We start from the raw sequence: 20,486 nt of genomic DNA on the forward strand, positions 1-20,486 counted from the left end.
AATAAGATGGCTTCCTTAAGTCACAATGAACTCCTGAAATCGTATTTCACCCGTGATTAATTGGCACAGCATTGAAATTTTTTAGGCAAATTTTTCTTTTTGTTTTTAGTAGTAAGATTATGCCTCCCCATTTTAGAAACTGGAAAAATGAGGAAGAGTAAAACAAAAATAATTCATAAGCCCTACCATAATGAATCATAATATAGTGCTGATATATTCTCTTCTATTTCTTTCATGCCATATATGAATGAACAGACTATTGTCAAGTTGTAGAAAACAGTCTACCTGAAATGATATAAACTAAAAAGCGTAAAACATCAATAAATGAGTATTACACTATATCTAAGCATACAAATACACGTGTGATCCAGAACTCATTCTATACAACAGTCAAATAACAAATCACTCAGAAAAATTTCACTGCCAAATATTTAAAAATTATAAGTTTTCTAAAAGTCCTTGAGTATATCCCTGACATAAAAAAATAAATAATTTTTGGAAAATAACATGCTCATATTCTATATAATATTAACACTGGAGTTAGTAAGTCAGAAATCATTTTAAAATAATGTCTATTAATCCCATGATCATTTTACATCGCTGCAGAATATTAGGCCAATTTAATAAGTTATAATAAGAGCTGTAGGACACAAATATCTAATATTGTCATTATTTGCAAGTAATATCAGACAATAAAAAATGGACATGGAATTAATCTTTTCGTTACAAATTATAAAATAATCACATTTTTTATCTTACTGAGAAATACGTATGTAACAGAAAAGGTCTGACATAAAAATATAAACTAAACAGGTTTATGATGATGAATATGATTCAGGATTACATTATTTCCTGCTTAAATAGTTCACACAAGCTGGTAAGAGAATACTGAATGCCAACAGAAAAAAAAGGCAAAAGCATTTCATAAGAGATGACAAGCTAATTTATGATAACATATAAAGCTGTCCATTCTCACTACAATAAAAGAAATGCTTATTGAAACAATGAGGAAACATTTTCATTTTAAGCTGCAAAAGACATGTAAAAGAAATGATTAAGTTTCCAAGACTTGAGAGGTTCAGCAAGCCATCTCATGCCTCACTGGGGGCATGGCAAACTGCTCGAAAGCCTGTAAGCAGGCTACCCGGTGCCACTGTTTAGAAAAGCACCCCTTGTTTGCTGTGTGCCAAGTTCCAAGCAGGGATTTTAATGTGCTGTTCACATAGCATCCCTGTGCTGTTTTAACTCTGTGAAACCCCCAACATGATCCAAAAGTAAACTGCAACTCTCAGAGAGACAAAGGAATGCGCCCCCCACCACTCCCATCTCCCTCCTTCCCAAGGTAGACTGGCTCCTACATGGCCATGCTCAGAGTGTGCAAGTCCTAAGTGCTTCCAGGCACTGGGATCTGGTAGCCCATCCCAGGCAAATAACCCTAGACTTGTTTTTTGGCTTTTTGTTTTAAAAAGCAGTAGTATTGGTATCTGGCATAGTAGGTTATGTTAAAGCTTGAGACACCACCATTCCACAAGCACTGGGTTCGAGTCCTAGATGTTCCACCTTCAACCCAGCTCCCTGCTGTGTCTGAGCAAGCAGCAGATGATGACCCAAGTATGTGCACCCCGGTCACCCATGCTGGAGACTGGATGGAGTTCCAGGCTACCAACTTCAGCCTGGCCCAGTCCTAGCCATTGCAACCATTTGTGGGGATAATCACTAAACGGAAGATTCCTCTGTGTGTGTGTGTGTGTGTGTGTGTGTGTGTGTGTGTGTAACTCAGCCTTCTCAATTAAACAACAACAACAACAAAAAAAAAAAAAAACAAGCAAAAATGTCACTCAAGCATCATTTGCAATATCAAAATAACTAAAAACTGAATAACAGTCACAATTCTAGAACTCAATGTACTTAGCAATTTACCAGTTATATCCTAACCTGCAAAGTGTTTCTGATGGAATAATTTGATGGCCAATAAACACAGTTGCCAATATCACATAATTCAGATAAACGCACAACTCTCCCCTCATAAAAGGAAACATGGATTATGACTGGGAATGTTCCCTGGATGCCACCCTCCCCTACTTGTTCTGTTTCCTCAATTTTTAGGTTAAGCATCTGCCACTTCTGTAACAGAAGGCAGGCAAATCCACAACACAAAAGACTGTAGAACAACATAAGGTGTCAGATGCTTCCGGCTTCGGAATTGAATGAGCCTACCTTCTCTCCTTCAGAAAGATTCAAGCCCCAATTCACAGAAAGTTCCAAGAATTCGACACATTTTGTCCCATTTCTTTACTCTTCTTCCCTCCCCACCCCCAACCACACGGCACACTGGTGGACAGCCGAGGAAGAAGCCAGTGACTGAGTTGCACGCCTGCCTCCAGCTCAGCCTAACACACAGCAGGGAGATGAATTAGAACTCCTCCAGCCACAAGCAGGTGCAGCCAATGCAAAGGACTCTCCTAAGGGCAGGAAGCTCACAGTGAGCAGTGACGACCCCACTCCAACCATTCAGTCTTCAGAGTCTGCACAAAAGCCCAGGAAGCTAGGCCAGGTTGCAAAATGGAGAGGCGAATTAAGATTTAAAAGCCAGCCTGATCAGTTTCCCTCGAGCCTTGAACTTGACACATAGGAAGCCTATGTCACCAGAAGGTAATTCAGGTGTCTGACCACACTGATGCACGACAGAGGCTCTCTCCTATCTTTAGAGCTTAGGAATCCTTCTAGTAAAACCCAGTCCAGTCACAAGATGGCGCAAATGAGATTCAAGTCAGTGAAGACTCACCTTCAACAGGAAAAATCACTAGCGAAAATGTGGGCCTCACAATAAACAGGTAGAAAAGAAAATGCAAAACGTAACAGTGGATGCTCTTACAATACATGTGCCTGGAGTGCAGAAGCCACCAGAGTCACTGAGCTGTGATATCCAGCAGGGTGAGAACAGGCAGGGCAGGACCACGGATCCACAGAGGCTGCCCAAGGCTGTCTACTGTGGTGACACTAAGGGTCTTCCCTAAGACATCTATTCTGTTTGTTTCTACTTCTTTATCTGAAAAGATAACAGAGTAGGATGGGTGTCTGGCTTATCTTTTAAGAGGTACTCAAGACTCCTATATCTCATATCAGCTGTCTGCTAATACAAACCTTGGGAGGCAACAGAAATGAGCCAACTAATTCCTTGCCACCCTTGTAGGAGCCCTAGATTGAATTCACAACTTGCTACTGTGCCAATGCTACTTGTTACTTGCTACCCAGAGCCAATGTGGGCAGCTAGGGTGTGACCCAACAGGTGGGACATTGCAAGGGTCTGAGTTGCAGCACAGTCTGACTCACTGCAGGTGCTCAGGAAGTATTCATGATCAAGCGTTAAGTACTCAGTAACAGAGCACATGCTCAACACCTCACCAAGACCTCAACATGTGAGCAAGGCCTGTGGGCCAACCTTGCTGAACTGCTGGTAACCACACAACACGGAAGAGCTCCTTGTCTGACTCAGTCATTAACTAAAAATTTCATTTTTTTACATCAAGTTACAAGGTCTGCTTTGAGATGATTTTTACATGTGCATGAGTTGAGCTGTTTTTTTTTTTTCATATAGAGGTCCAACTGGCCTAATACCATTTGATGAGACTCCCTTTTCTCTATCTCACTGCTTTTGCAAATTTTCCAAAACGCATAGGTTTATTTCTGATTGTATATGGGTGGGTCTATTTCTGTTCCATTCATATATTCTGTTGCCACTAATACAATTTATTATCACAGCTTTGTAGTAAGTCTTAAAATCAGGCAGGAGGAGTCCTTTTGCAGTGTCTGTTGTTCTTGTTCTTTTGCCTTTCCAAATAAATTCTGGAAGCAGCTTGTCCAAACCAATAACAGCAGCAAAAATCTTTCTGAAAATATGGGAATTGTGTTAGCCCACAGATAAACCTTGGGAGAATTGAAATGTTTAGTATGTTGACTCTTCCACCCCACAAACCTACTATGTCTCATTTATTTAGATCATCTCTGACTTATCAGCATTTTATGGTTTCCAGCTACAAAGCCTGTACATGGTTGCCTGGTTTGGTTTCTACTGAATTCCTAAACAATTTTCATTCTTTGGAGCTACTGAAAATAAGCTTTTGAGAAATTTCCCAATCATTTATTATTTATATATAGAAATGAAGTAGATTTTTGCATATTGATTTCATATCACTCTTAACTATATTAATCCTAAGAGTATGAAGAATTTTGTTTTATTTTTCTAGATTTCCTTGGGCATTCTCCATAGATGATCATCTCCATGCCTTATTGCATTGATTAGGACTTTGAGCATATCATTCAAAGGTGTGGACATGGTAGATACCCTGGCCTTGGCCTCAGTATAAGGAGGAAAGTATTTAGTCCTTCACCATTAATTATGGCGCTGGTTCTAGGTTTCCTAAGTTGCCGCCGATTAAGGGGAGCACTCTCCTCCACCCATTTCCAGTTTACTAACCATTGTGATAGTAACTGGATAATGAATTTTGTCACGTGCTTGTTTCTATAGCTATTGATACTTTCTCTTCTGATTTGTGAATGTGATGGGTTACACTGATTGAATTTCAAATACTGAATGAATCTTGCACCCCTTTGGCCATGGTACACTACTCTTTCTATATCTTGCTGAATTCTATTTGGTAATATCTTGTTGAGTGTTTTGAATCTTTATTCATGATAACTGTTGGTGTGTAGTATCCTGTCTGGTTTTCGTATCATGGTAATAAAAATAAAATGAGTTGGGAAATGTTCCCTTGTCTTCTATTTTCTGGAAAAGATTGTGTAAAATTGAGTTTAATTTTCTCTTTAAATGCTTGGAAGAATTCTCCTGGAAACCATCTGGGCTTGGCAATTCCTTTTTTCTGAAGGTTATTAATTCCAAGTTACATTTGTTTAATAGATATAATAGTTACCGAAAAAGGCTAGTTAGGCTATCTATTTTATCTTGAGTGGGTTTGGGTAGTTTGGTAATTTAAGGAATTGGTCCATTTCATCAAAAGTGTCGATTTTAGGTGCTTAAGATTCTGTTATTGCTTAATATTTGCAGGATCTTGTTTCCTTTTATTTGAAATATTGGCAATTAGTAAAATCTTTGTGATCCTTCTTGGTTGATTTTATTTTTCTTAAAAATATTCAAGCTCAGGCCTAGCACAGTGGTCTGGCAGCTAACATCCTCACCTTGAATGCGCCGGCATCCCATATGGGCACCGGTTCTAATCCCGGCGGCTCCACTTCCCATCCAGCTCCCTGCTTGTCGCCTAGGAAAGCAGTCGAGGACAGCCTAAAGCATTGGGACCCTGCACCTGCGTGGGAGACCTTAGAAGTTCCTTGCTCCTGGCTTTGGATCGGTGCAGCACCAGCCGTTGCAGTCACTTGGAAAGTGAATCATTGGACAGAAGATCTTCCTCTCTCTCTTCCTCTCTAAATATATATATCTGACTTTGCAATAAAATAAATAAGTCTTCAAATTCAAGCTCATAAATTTGCACTATGGTTCTATTATTGCTTTCTTCCTACTTACCTGGATTTCCCTTCACCTACCTTCGTTTAAGAGCTAGGATTTTGCATTACTGAGTAGCGCATTCCCTTATTTCCTAAACTACGTAGGTTCATCCATCAATGTCCCTCCATGCACTATTCCATCCACATCCCTCAAATTGATATTTTTACATTTGTTTAGTTCAAAATAGTTTCCACTTTCCCTTGATGATTGCTTTGCAACACACGGATTATTTGGAAGTGTGTTAATTTCCAAGTGTTTGGCTATAGTCCTGCTATCCTTGTGTTATTGATTTATAGCTTAATTCTATTATAGTCAGAAAATCTGTCGTATGATTTGAATTCCTTTAAATTTGTTATGGTGTGCTTTATGAAGCAGGATATGATCTATCTTGGTGGATGTTTTACGTGTCCTTGAGAAGGGTTCTGCCCTGGTTGGGTGGAGCCCTCCGAAAACACCCATCAGAAGGAGGTGACTGACAGTGGCGCGACACCCTTGCTGAGTTTTAGTCCAAGTTTATTGGTTACTAACATAGGAACTTTCAAGTTTCCAGCTAGAACAGAATTTTTACACTTGTTCTTTCAGTTCTGCCAGGTTCTGTTTCATGTATTCTGAAGTTTTCTGAATACATTGACCCTTTAGTCTTTATAAAGTCTTCTTCATTCCTCATTCTTTCCTTTGTTCTATAAATCACTTTCACCTATATTAATACTGCCACTCAACTTTTGTTTGATTGGTGTTTTCATCATTTTTCTTTCTGCATCCTTTCACTTTCAAGCTACTTATAGCATAATTACAACGGGCTTCTTGTAGGCAGCATTTAAGTGAGTCTTGTTTTGCTTTTCCATCTCAATAATCTGTTAAGTATTATGGCTAGGTAAGTTATATGTAATATAATTACTGATATGCTTGAATCAGCAGACTGATGAGTTGGAATTTAGGCCTATCATTTCCAGTCTGTCACTGCCACTCAGGGAGTGACCTGTTCATTTCTTTTTATTTGACTATTTCTAAATTTTCCTTGAGGTCATTCTCTATCTCCCATTTCTTTGCCGAAGTATTCCAGCTTTCTCTTCATTCCAATGATGTTCACCCTTATCATCTGAAGTGTTCACACAATAACTGTTTCAAGACTCTGACAAATCCAGTATCTACATCACCTTGGCTGGTGTCTGTCGATTTTTTCCCATGCAAGATGAGATTATTTGGTTTACTGAACGCCAAGTAATGTTGGCTTATATCCTGGATATTTTGAAAATTATGTTGTGAAACTCTGGGTTTTGTTTAAATGTTACATGAAATGTTAACATTTTTTCTTTAAGCAAGCAATTAACCTGATTCAGTTAAAGCGCCAAGTACTGACCTGCCTTTGGTGGGCTGTGTCGCCAATGCCAGCTCAGGGTAAAAAGCCCACACAATACCATTTGGTCCTGTCCTGCATGGGCTTCAAAGAGGGCATGACCGGGGACCTAGGCAGGAGTCTTGTTTGGTTCTCAGAGTCTTTGCTGCGCTGTCTCGGGTCAGTCCATGCACACTCCGTGGTGAGCCCTAGGGTCCATACCAAATTTTATGCGCCATGCTTCTGTGTTCTTCTTTCTCTATTATCTTCCAAATATCAGAGAAAGAAAGGGGCTCCATTTATTTAGCTCACTCAGTTGTTTACTTTCTGTGACTGGATCCACATCCGGAGCCAAATAATAGGAGACCAAAAAAAGCATAAATACAAGAGTTCGCCCCCAACTCTCCAGGGGCACACTGGCAGGTTATGCTGCACTGCCTGAGCTGCAGGTGCTGCAGATCCCCACTGCTCTTCTATCACCCTCACAGCTCTTGTCATCGTGGGCGGGCCTGGGAGCAGGCCTGCAATGGAACAGGAAAAAGAGAGGAGGAAATACATGCAACTCTTTTTTTTCTAAAAGATTTGTTTATTTTTATTGGTAAGGCAGATTTACAGAGAGAAGGAGGGACAGAAAAAAAGATCATCCATCTGCTAGGTCATTCCCCAAAAGCCTGCAGCAGCCAGAGCTGAGCCAACATAAAGCCAGGAGCCAGGAGCCTCTTCTGGATCTCCCACGTAGGTGCAGTGTCCCCAAGTTTTTGGGCAATCCTCTGCTTTACCAGGCACACACAGCTCTTACACTACTTCTGGAGTCCTTTTGCTTCCCACCCAATCCAGAAGCAGGTGGATCCCTCTGGAAACCTTTATGTGCACACCAATGTTCACCTCTAGGTTTCAGGCTGAGTCCTGATGCGGGGAACATCAGACTGAATGATGGAAACATGATAGAAATATGGTCAGTTCTGTGCCACTTGGACCTCCAACTGCATGCTACCATCTACTCTTCCAAGCTCCCAAAGAGCTGCTCTGTATCTTTTCTCTCCAGGTTCTATAGCCACATTAGGTGGGAGAGACATGGCTATGCAGACCTGAGACTCCCCCTTGCTGTCTTTTTAAAAATATAGCAACAATGTAGGTGGTGGTTAGGATTCTGGCCAACTCTACAGCCAGGCTTTACTCAGAACACTGCCCCTGTCCCTAAGCCTAGGGCTTCTATTGCTTTCTTCTTCCTTTTTTCCTTTTCTTTTGGCCCCCTCTCCCTTCCTTCTAAATGCTGGAGGCGTTTCACATGACGGGACCTTTAAGAGCAAGCCTTGGGGCTGGTGCTGTGGTGTACTAGTGAAGCCACCTGCCAGCAAAGCAGCGGTTGGGTCCCAGCTGCTCCACTTTGGATCCTGCTCTGTACTGATGCACCAGGGAAGGCAGCAGAGGATGCAGCAAGTGCTTGGACACCCATTAGCCATGAAGGAGACCCAGATGGAGCTCTGGGCCCTGCGTTCCTGTCTTTGGCCTGACCCAGTCCTGGTCACTATGGCCATTTGGGGAAGGAATCAATGAACAGAAGATCTCCCTCCCACTCTCTGTATAATTCTGCCTTTCAAGTGAATACGTAAATCTTTTTAAAGAAGAGGAGCCTTTGCATGGAGCACAGGCAGCCCCCAGGGGCCTTGCTGGCAGCAAGGGCACCCCCTCTCTGCTCATTTCAGAGGGTCCCAAGGGACCCTGTGGACAGCACGGAGCACAGTGTCACCCAGGACACCTACCAGAGCTCACCTGAGAGCCACAATTCCAAACAGTACTGGTGAGTTATGAGACCAACACAGGGAGTTCAGACCAGCAAACTATATTCTTGAGCGCATAAAACAGAATGGAAAATAGCACTGTACTTGTTGAGGAAGATTTATTCTTATTTCTGTTCCGTTTATCTAAATACAAGGGTTTTGTTTTCCTGTTAGTTTCCAACAAAAAAAAAGTTGCACTCAACATCTGCAGGCCACCTACCACTCCGTTCCTCCACCTCCAGGGGGGCCCAGGAAGACCCCAGTTTTCCCTGAGACGGACCCTCCATTCACCTTCTCTTCCCTCACTTCTGCCCGCAGCTCCAGCTTCCTTTGGCTCTTGGGATTCCAGCGATCACTGGTTCCGACTGCTCTCCTAAGCTGGACTCACTCTCTTTTCCCAATCCATACGTACTGTTCTTACCACCGAATTCCCCAAAGCCTTAAACGTGACAGTGGAGGCTGGGAAAAGTGCTGGCTCTCTCTGGTCTCAGGACTGGGCACCAAGCCTCCTTGGCCCACCTGCCAATCTTTCTGCCTCTTGCCCAGCCTCTGCGGGCTCCTGCCTCTCAACCTTTTGCTCAGGGCTTCAGTTCCAGGCCTATCCATTTCCAATTAGTTACACATGCCTTGCCTTTCATAGAAACCTTCACCTATAAAGCAGACAGTCGTCTGACAAACCAGAGCCAAGCTTGATTTTTAAGGAAGAAATTTCTTACACATTGGAGACGTGCAAGAATACAATCCCCAATCAGTCATTTGCCTGCTTGTTCATGTCCTCTCCTTTAGCCAACATACCAAACAGGCCATGGAAGGACTTGAATGGTAATCGCTTCCTGGCAGAGCCATCCGACTTTACAAAGAACTCAAATATTGCTGCCTGCATCACCTTTAATAAACCCCTCATCCATTCTCTCCTTTTACTCTGACAGTGAAATTAAGGTCACAGTCTATGAACGGCAGAGATTCAAGAGCAGCAGTACCTTCTTTTCCCAATATTTATTACTTATTGGAAAAGCCGGTGGGGTGGTGGTGGTTGTGGTAGTGGTGGTGGTATGAACATGAACACCTCAACCCTTTTGCCTACTCCTCAAATGGCTACAACACCCAGGTTTTTGTCCAAGCCAGAGACAGGTAAGTTCTACCCTACCTAGATCTCCTACAAGGTTGGCAGAGGACCAAGTAACTAGGCCATCATGACTGCCTGCATCAGCAGGAACCTGAACCAAAAGTGGAGTAGCCAGGACTTGAAGCAGGACTCCAATACGGAATGCTGATCTACCAACCTGTGGCCCACCTGACTGAGTCACAGTGCTTGGCCCAGCAATACTTTCCTAACGGAGTTGTGTAGTTCAGCCTAAGGTGTTTTTTTTTTTTAACCGCATTTTTGTAAAAGCACTGTTGCAGCCACAGACTAAGCACATCACACCCACAAGCCAGTCCGTCCAATTAACTGGACAAGTCTGGTTGTCTCACTAAGGACCCACTTGCATACTGGAACCCATGGTCCCACTGTGAGAGACGTGACTGCCCTGAGCACATCTCAGCAGGTGCCCTTCCAGCGGGTCTTCCATCCCCTGTCTTACAGAAGCAGGACAAAGACTGAGTGTTCTCCAGCCATTTTATCAGCTCTTTTGCCACTTGAAAAAGTACCTGGAAATAACTCCTATTTGTTTCCTACAAAGGATAGGGAGGAAAAAAGTCAATCAATGCTATGAAATTTTCACAAAAAAAGCAATCTCATCACCAGGACCACGCTAAGAGCCAGGATCAGCAGGTTTGTTCTTGGAGGGTTCAGGGATGCTCTGAAGGCTGGATGGAGCCAGTTCTTCCTGGAGGCCAACACAAACTACTAAGACTTCACTTTCTCTCACAAGAACAGAGTGCAGCTCTGGCGACATTGCAACTCTGGAGAGGTTTTAAATCAAATTTCTCTCTGGAGAGAAGAAAAACCCTCAAGCCTTATCTTCTGGCAAGGACTAATTCATCTTAAAGAAGAGATTTCAACCTCTTAACAAGATCATTCAAATTCCCCCTTCTGAACTCTGCCATGGAATTCTTGATCCCTAGATCCCTAATTTCCATTCTTCCCATTACCTCCCCTCTCCCCTCACCACTCCCCCACCAAATCTGCAGTAACTATTGCAAAGAGGTTGATGAGGTTGACATTCTTGAAACTAAAGAAAGGCCTTGGAGTCCACGTTATTATTATGCTCTTCCACTTAATTGTCTGCCCCAAATAACAAGCCCTGGCCCAGTTTCCCCTAAGGGCAACTGTCAAAGAAATACTCTTTCAACACTGATTACTGCATGAAAATTAAGGAGAATAAGCTGCCAGTTCTGGGCTGCAGACAAGAATGTAACCAGCACAATGAGCTCCAACAAGGTGTCAGCCCAGCCGGCTCCCTGCTGACACTCAGCAGCATTTGCATTGCAGATTTTCCAAAGTATTCTTAGAAAAAAAAAAAAATGACTAACCTTGGTCCACCCCAGAATGTCCATTTCCTAAAAAAAAAAAAAAAAAAAAGCACCCAAGATAAAAACGTACAATCGTGGGGCTAAGAGCCAGCTTCATTAAGTAACAGGATCCTGGACTCTTATCTCTGGAACTCACTTCCCTCCCAATAGCTTTACCCTCTGCCCTTGAATGCCACACAGAGGCCTGATTGATCGGCCTCTATTCATTCACCTTCCCACCAGCAGCCCAGTGGCCACACTAAAGGTGTAAAAGGTGGCCTCCCCTGGCTCCCAGCATAAAAATCACCCCCCTCTGTAGGTCGGGGTGCCCTCAGCTGTAGTTGGCCACCCAGCCCTTTTTCTACTTTTCCATTCTGAACCCTTTCCCCACCACCCCCTACCCCTTCCCCAGTTTTTAGATAAGGAAAAAAAAAATCAAAGAAATGAAGAAAAGGCTGAGAAACTCACAGATCTTGAGCTGTCACAAATTTTGGGCAGAATCTTAGCCTACACAGAGAAAAATAGTCATGTTCATGATCTGCTCTACAATGATCCTTCAGCGCTTCTGTCCAAGAAATCTCTAAAGACACGCCCAGCTTCCCCCAGGCAGCTCAGTGCTAGAGCTGAAAGGAATCAGAAATGGACTCCCCAGGGGACAAGGAGGGTCTTACTCAATACACCCTGCTGTTTCCATGGGGACGGAGACCTGGGGTGGCAGCAAGCTGGTCCAGGGGCTTGACTAGGCAGAAACAGCAGAGGGAGAACTCTCATGCAGAAGGTACACACACAATGAATCATGTCTGAGGGGTGCACTTGTCCACTGGGTGACAGCAGGCACAGACCAGAGACTTGGAGGGTGTCATTAAAGCAAAGACAAGGGCATGGAGCTTATCCACACTCCAGACCTGAGAAAGATCAGAGAAGTACGAGCTGGCGTAATCATAGAGGGTTTCCTGGAGCAGGACAAGAGACATACCGCGAAGGAGGTGGCACATTTGGCTGGCAGCAGAGAGATGTCAAGCCCAGAGAACCAGAGAAAAAAAGGTGTGGAAAGAGGGTTGCCCTGATGTCTGCTTGCAGAATAGGACATATTAAGCTCAACTCCCAGGACGTGCACCCAAGGAGAAGCTGGTTTGCATGTTGCCTCCACCACTCCTACTTCTGAAAGGGCCACGTTGGAGCTGCTGTTTGAATACACGGGGTTAAAGCATTGCCTGTGACTGGCATCCCTTATGTGTGCTGGTTCAATAGTCCTGGCGGCTCCACTTCTAATCCAATTCCCTGCTCGTGTGCCTGGAAAAGCAGCAGCAGATGGCCCAAGTCCTCGAGCTCCTGTCACCTACATGGGAGACCTGGAAGAAGTTCTAGGCTCCCGACTTCAGACTGGCCCGGTCCCAGCTTTTGCAGCTATTGCGGAATGAACGAACAAGCAAATGGGCTCCCTTTCTCAGTCCCCCTACCCATTTCTCTGTAACTCTCTCAAACAAATAAGCCTGAACAATAAAAATTCAAAGTGCAAATTATTCCCACAGTAAAGAACCTCCACTTACACCTTGGCAAATGGAAAACAAATCCAACCTGGGCGAGATGAGGCTGCTGGGATGAAGTGGCGCATGGGTAGAACTCACAGCTGATGGTCAGGCAGGTTTTGCTGGGGCTATGTCAATGACTCTCTCTGAACTTTGACTGTATAACCTGGGAGTCACGGAGGTCTAACCAGAGACCTTCACAGCCACCTAGCTCCAAGCAGCCCAGCTCCAAAGTCTCATCTTCGCCCAAACTTTGTTCCAAAGCCCTGTGGGGACAATGTAATATCATGTGTTTGCCACTAGGGGGAGTGCTTCCACAAGGAAGCCCCGGGCTTCAGAGATGTGACTCCATATATCCGCCCTGTTAATACACAACTTAAATAAATGATACCTCTACCAAAATCAGACATACACTGTGTGGGCATATTTAAGGTAATGAAAGTATGTTCCACTGTATCAATACTGTATTTCCATATGTGGTTTCCATGCCTTTACAATGTGGTCTCTTCGGAAATCCTCCAAGTTATTAAACTTCCTAATTTACTAAAATTTTACTAATTGCTGTGCATCTGCAGGTAGAGATGCAAACCAGAGAAGAACTTGCTTTGTCCTGCCATTGCCTGGTTGATACCCAGTGTCCCAGCAAGGACTCAGCCACAGAGGAGAACCCACCTCCCCACCTGCATCACTGAATCCACCAGGCATGGGTGTGGAGCAACATTTCACAGCAGAGTTCCTGCACAGCAAGGAATATGCCCACTGGCAGATGCCAGACCACCCCATGGACCAAAGACTGCTCTTGCTGGGACTCGTTTCCTGCCAGGCTCCTCATAGCAGCCCCCCTCTCAGCATCTGCTCACCAAAACCAAACTCAAGGACAAGCACAGGAAAAACCCAAGTTCTCACACCCTGATAATTCACTTTCTGCCTCTCCAACGGGGTACAGATCAGGACAAAGGAGGGGACACAGGTGGCCTTCAACCCCGTCTGCTTCTCCCCTTCCCCAATAGGATTTCAAATAGCTGCACATGGTTCGCAGCTGCCATATGCACTCGTCAAGGTGTACAAGAGCTGCATGTTCTGGCTGATACACTTTTACATTTTCAAACTTTAAACATTGTTTGAAAATCATGTCATGTCACATAATTTAAGAATTTTTTTTAAACAACACAACCACACAAGCCTTTTAGTTTCTTCTCAGAAGGCTTCATTACCTTCTTGTAGTTCTCCACAATGGGACTTTTCAAAATGGAAGCTCTAGTACTGTAGTGATCTCCTGCCACTTAATCCTAAATTCCTCTTCGCCATTAAAAGCTTAATCAAAGTTGTTAATAAAATCATTTTACGTATAACAAGTAGCTGACATTTGTCAAAGAACATAACAGTTGAACCAGAAACCTCCTTATTGTGACCAAAATGTGCCCTGCTAGTCTCGTGTCCGCCAGCTCTAAACTGATCCGTGTTCAAAGGAGGAAGATGAAAGAAACAATCAGAGAAAATTTTCTTTAAGAGAGAAAAGTAATGACCAATCTATGTGTTAGGCGCACCTATTCTGTTATCTACTTCCCAAAGTATGGAAATACATATGGACACATTCCCATTGTGGGCGTATTTAATGTGATTTCAAAATTCTATCAAGTCCATGCCGCAAACATGGATGAACCTTGGAGAACATTATGCAGAGTGGAATAAACCAGACACAAATACTATGCACTATTTTGAAGCAGACAAATAAATACCCAAGGGACCAAATGGGGCTAGGGAAAGGAAATTGGAGAGTTAGTGCTTAGTGCACATGGAATTTCTGTTTGGGATGATAGGAACATAAAATTTTGGAAATAGCGGCATCTATGTGATTAATGCAATTAATGATTCAATGCCACCAAATTGTACCACTATAAGTAACCTAGATGGTTTAACACAGATTTCTACCAAACATAAAAACATCAGCATAGGGTCAATTAAATACTATCAGAAACACTATAGAGGGGTGGCCATTTGGACTAGCGGTTAAGTTGCTAGTTAAGATGCCTACACCCCACACTGGAGTAGCCGGGTTCAGGTCCCCACTCTTCTGCCCAGTCAAGCTTGCTGTGAATGCACTCTATGGGAGGCAGCAAGTCATCAAGAGTCAAGCAGTTCGGTCCCTGCCAGCTCTGCTAGGAGACCTGGGGTGGGTTCCTGGCTGCCTGCTTCAGCATGGTTCAGAATCCCAAGTGTGACGGGCATTTGGGGCACAAACTAGCAGTTGCAAGGACCATCTCTCAGGTACATTCATTGCATGTTTTTTATAAATCCACAACTTGGCTAAACACCATCAGCCTCATGTCCACAGCAGAGAACCATAGAAGCAACTAAGACAATGTTTCTGTCATCAGGTGACCAGGCCCCTCGGTGAACATGTGTCTCCAATGGTCCTGGAAGTGTTCTCTTTATGCACCAATAAACAGGACAGCAATCCGGCCTCCCAGTGCTGAGCCAGGCCACAACACCGTGTGTCTACAGACTCCATCACCAGCCATCCTGCCTCCTTGGACAACCGGGTAAACTCCATCATATTTAATAGCTGCTTCCTGGCTGTTGTAATTACAGGTTCGTTAGGGCTGAATTGTTTTGCCAGCCTACTAGTCATTATCAGCTGTCAATGACTAGTGCCTTGTTTTCATTTCCATAAATATGAGCATTTTGCATGTCATCAGCGACTGAAACTAAATAAATACTTTCAGACCACGACTTCACACCGGGAGCAAGAAACAAGACAATTAGCTCTCAGGATCAGAAGTCCCTTCAGTATGACAGTGGCATATGGTCCCCCACAAGTCCATACATGGGGACGCACTGTGTCCAGGGCATTAAAATGGCACAGGGTGGATAGTGGGAATGAAAGAACACATCAAAACACTCCTAAAGGGGATGATGAGAAAAAGCTTAACACTGTACACATATATTTTGTTTAAGAGACAAAATCCTCAAAAAGCTGTTTTACAGACATACGCAAAAGACTAGGGAACTTTGATTAAATAAAAACTACCAGACACCTTTCCCACACTCCAGTATTTTCAACACAGTGCACAGCCTGCGACAGCCTGAGATAGCCTAAGCCCACTTTCCCTGACACTGATATAGCCCACCACCACCATCCCCTACCCCAGTCATGCATGCAGCTACAGTGCCGACCGGGCACAGCGCTTACTGTGGCTGTTTGGCAGGAGCCAGGTGGGCCCAATGGATGGAGCACTGCTGTGGTCAGGAACGGATGGTGATTGGAGCCCTGGCTCCGCCACAGCCTTAAAGGGAAACAGTAGGAGGCAGGCCAGAAGTGTTGCAAGCACAGGCTCAAAAGCCAAACAAACTTGAATCGGAGGCCACCTCTCTCCAAACAACTTTGTGTGTGTGGTTTGACCTCTGCTGCTTCAAATTCCTCCTCTTGAAGAGGAAAAAAACAGAAAGTAGAGGCTGGTGGTAGCAGTAATACTCCTCACGGGGCTGCCATGAGAATCAAATGTGTGATAGCTACAAACTTCCACCTCTGACAAGTCCAAGCCACTTCACGCAATGTCTAATAGAAATAATACAAAGAGGGTATACAGTTATTTCTCAGAAACCCTTCATTCATGTGGTTTCTATCACCAACACTCTCAACAGTTCTCACTCTTGAATTCTGAACTCTTTTGGGCAGATCCTAACTTCAAGGGAGCTTACAAGCCTCGTAACAGGCCTTGCTGGGTCAGATGGAAAACCTGGTGTCAAACAGCTTTGAAAAGAAACGAGCAACGGTGAACAAATTTCCTGAAATGAAAATCTTAAGCAATGCATATTCTTTTTTCACATTATCTCAGCCACCCCACAAGAAGCACACTCATTGTAGTTGTTCAGCATCACAATGAGTGAAGTTAGCTGTGTGTGGTGTCTGACTTCGGGGGGGCCCAAGAAGGACCAGGCCTTGGAAAACATGCCTCAGGCCCAGCATGGTAGCCTAGTGGCTAAAGTCATCACCCTGCACATGCTGGGATACCATATAGGCGCTGGTTTGTATACCGGCTCCTCCACTTCCCATCCAGCTCCCTGCTTGTGGCCTGGGGGGGCAGTCAAGGACGGCCCAGGACCTTGGGACTCTGCAACCACATAGGACACCTGGAAGAAGCTCCTGCTTCCTGGTTTCAGATTGGCTCAGCTCCGGGCGTTGCAGCCACTTGGGGAGTGAATCAGCAGATGGAACATCTCTGTCTCTCTTCCTCTCTGTATATCTGACTTTGCAATAAGTAAGTAAATAAATAAATCTTTTTTTAAAAAGAAAGAAAAAGAAAACATGCCTCTCTGCAGCTTATGTGAAAGCATGCATAATACATTCAGTCTTTTTCAGGGGGTACACACCATACAGAAAGATGGCGTTCAAGTGTATATCCTTTGAGCGACCACTGTAAGTCCTTGCTCTGCAGTAGTGATGCTAACAAGATCTGCACTTCAGATGCCTCTAGGAGCTTGGGAAGGATCTTTGCACTGTGTTCTCATCATCCTGTATTTTTACGCAATTTGTAAGTGGAAAGTAATTTTTCAATCACTCAAGGCCATGGTTTCTGTCTTCTATCACATTCCATCACACTTTCCCTCTGGTCATGATAAGATGATAATGATACCCAAAATAGACACACATCCTTAGGGAACAGAAACCTTACAGAAAGAGTTTTAAAAAAAATCACTGAGCAGCTCTGTTGAAAATGATTACGTGTTCTTCCCAAGCAAGGTGTTAGCAATGCAGAAGGGTATGGAGGAAGTAGAAGGTTGGGAAGGGGCTGCAGGCTTAATGACACACATAACTGGAAAACAACAATTGTATGCCAATGGCAGCCTATTAGAAACTAGGAAAGGGCAAAGTTCATCTATTTCAACAGCTTCCTTTTGAGTGAAGCAGGTGCAGCTGCTCATCTTACTACTGCTCCTCTTTCAGCTCCACCAGGAGACGCAGCTGCAGAGTGAGGGACCCTGCGAGGACCAGCAATGCTGCTGTGTAGCTGGTCGGAGGTGGTCTTTCTACAGCAACATCAGCAAAGGCTAAAACTATCGACCCCTTTCAGGCTTTTTGACATCATCCTGCCCTGAAATCAAGTCCCCCAAAATCACAGCTTCAAAAAGCCATCAAGAAATGCTGGAAATATGACAACTGAGTGTGGCCCCAGGAGAAGGACAAGGAAGGCAGTAACACTTTATACATGCAGTAGACTGGTGATTTTCTTTTTAAAAGATTTACTTATTTTTATTGTAAAGGCAGATATACAGAGAGGAGAGAGAGAGGAAGATCTTCTGCCCAATGGTTCACTCCCCAAGTGACTGCAATGGCTGGAGCTGAGCCAATCTGAAGCCATGAGCCAGGAGCTCTTCCGGGTCTCCCATGTGGGTGCAGGGTCCTAAGGATTTGGGCCATTCTCGACTGCTTTCCCAGGCCACAAGCAGGGAGCTGGATGGGAAGTGTGGCCGCTGGGATTAGAACCAGCAACCATATGGTATCCCAGCATGTACAAGGCAAGGACTTTAACCACTACGCTATTGCGCCGGGCCCTAAGCTGGTGATTCCTCTGCACATGGGCAACAAAGGACAGCTTGCCAAAGGACACAGGGTTAACCCCTGAAATCAACACAGGGGTATGCATGTGCCTAAGCGTAGGCAGGAAGCACTTCTGTTCAATAGTGACGTAGCTCACATGAATTCAGCCTCAAGGGATCCAACAGGAAAATTCCAAGAGCATCATTACACAGTGACCTGATGACTAAGGCATCACCTCTGACTCCTGCCAAAATAGATGATCAAATTCTAAGAGATTCCCTTAAGAACTAGATAACTAAGGCATTGCAACATAGAAAGACCATGAAAATTTTTACATTGTCATTTAAGTTTCAGTATTATCTGATGAATAAAGCAATTTGGGATGTTTTTATGTTTTAAAACACATGGACAAAACTAATACATACTGAGAGATATAGTCTGTCTTCCAGAGAAGAGGTAAGATAGAGATTATGAAATCTAGTTCCATAAAACCTAATTGCCCACCTCACTGCTTACAAATTTTCTCGTACCTTTCTTCTCCACACACACACAAGTACAAGGGGAGTACAAGAGTGTTCATGACATCAATGCTTTAATACTACAAAAACCAGAGGCAAACAAAAATATGTTTAGGGATTAATATTTGCACAGCAGTTACCTATGGAAGAAGGTGAAAATGAAGCTAGAGAGTGCTATACTAAGGATACTTATCTATATTAATCCTTTCCTATTTTATATAAACAAAAGATTTACTTGAATACATAGTCAACTGAGAGCTGAAAGGCAAATCAACAGGGGTGGGGTGGGTAAGAATGAGTGAGTATGAGAGAGAAATCCTTCATGTTTCGATTTACTCCCCAAACGCCTGCAACAGCTAGTGCTGGGCCAAGTGAAAGTTAGGAGTCAGGAACTCTACCCTGATCTCTCATGTGGATGGCAGGGACTCCAACACTTGGGCCACCACCTGCTGCCTTCCCAAGAACATTATCAGGAGGCTGTATCAGAAGCAAATGAGCTGGAAATTGAACTGATGCTCTCATATCAGATGCAAGCATCGCAAGTAATGACTTCACCTGCTCTGCCACAATGTCCGCCCCCATTCTGTTTCCACAGGCCATATTACACCCACAGATCTTTATCTTATTCACCTCTATTTCTTTTCATCTTTAACAATTTTATTAAAATGAATAATCAGAAGAATATTTCAAAATTATAGACTCTAATGCGATGATAAACATCTTATTAATGAATTGTGCCATATATTTGTGATTAGAGTCCCTGGATTCAATGACTACTCACTGGATATTTTCCGAATTTGATGAAAACTATAAACCAATAGATCTAAGAGGCTTGTTAATCAGAGGCAGAGGAAACATGAAGGAAATTTTACCAATTCAGACCATAATCAGCTTGCTCAAATCACCAACTAAAAATATAATGAAAAAAGAAAATAGACACAGGTACCAAGGGACCAAAGAAAGACAGTACACTTCTTGTTCGTGATAATGCAAATAAGGGGGAAATGGAATGACACAGCTAGAGCAATGAAACAAGAAACTGTTAATCTAAACTTTTTTATACTAAAAACATACAAATGATAAAGATCTTTCCAGAAACAGAAAGACGAAACAAATCATCAACAGAACTATACTATCAGAAAGTCTTGGGGGGTGGGGTGGCGGTCAATGAGAAATGGCACCAGATGGGATTAAGACTTCACAAAAAAGAACAGAAGGTACTGAAAAAGAATACATGTGTGGGTAAATACTTAAGGTTTATTATTCAGATACATTTAAAGGATGACTGACTGCTAAACAGAAAAATCAGTGTTATATGAAGTTTATGACATCTGTACAAGTAGACAGTATGACACCAGGCACAAAGACTAGAGGAGGAAAGCAACATTTCCTCCAAGTGCTTCACAGCGGCACACCAACACCCGAAGTACACCTGTAACTAGGGAAAGTCAACTTCACCCTGCAGCAAACTCACAAAATAACCAAAGTAACAGTTACAAAAAGAAAAAGCAAAGCTAAAAAGAAAAACTAAACAATGCAAATCATGCATAACAGTAGAAAAGGAAGAAAATGTCACAAAGCACAGATGGAGCAAATAAAAAATAGTGAAATAACAAGATTACCCATATCATTTGTCATATTAAACATACATGATCTAAACATGGCAATCTGAAGTTTAACTTAAAAGAGTAAGATTCAATCTCAAGATCCCTACAAAATGTTTTCCATATGAAGATAAAAATAATTTAAAAAAATCTCAACAGTGTTAATGCTAATTTAAAGGAAGAGGAGTGATTTTTTCAGTA

At 43.2% G+C, this 20,486-nt stretch overlaps 1 protein-coding gene across 3 annotated transcripts in view; it reads right to left on the minus strand.

Annotated features, from left to right (window-relative positions):
• Window positions 1-20,486, minus strand: part of FHOD3 (formin homology 2 domain containing 3) — a 434,575-nt gene that overhangs the window by 177,538 nt on the left and 236,551 nt on the right. The gene's annotated exons all lie outside the window — the stretch shown is intronic.

Source organism: Ochotona princeps, chromosome 18, assembly GCF_030435755.1.
Source record: "Ochotona princeps isolate mOchPri1 chromosome 18, mOchPri1.hap1, whole genome shotgun sequence".
Taxonomy (NCBI): Eukaryota; Metazoa; Chordata; class Mammalia; order Lagomorpha; family Ochotonidae; genus Ochotona; species Ochotona princeps.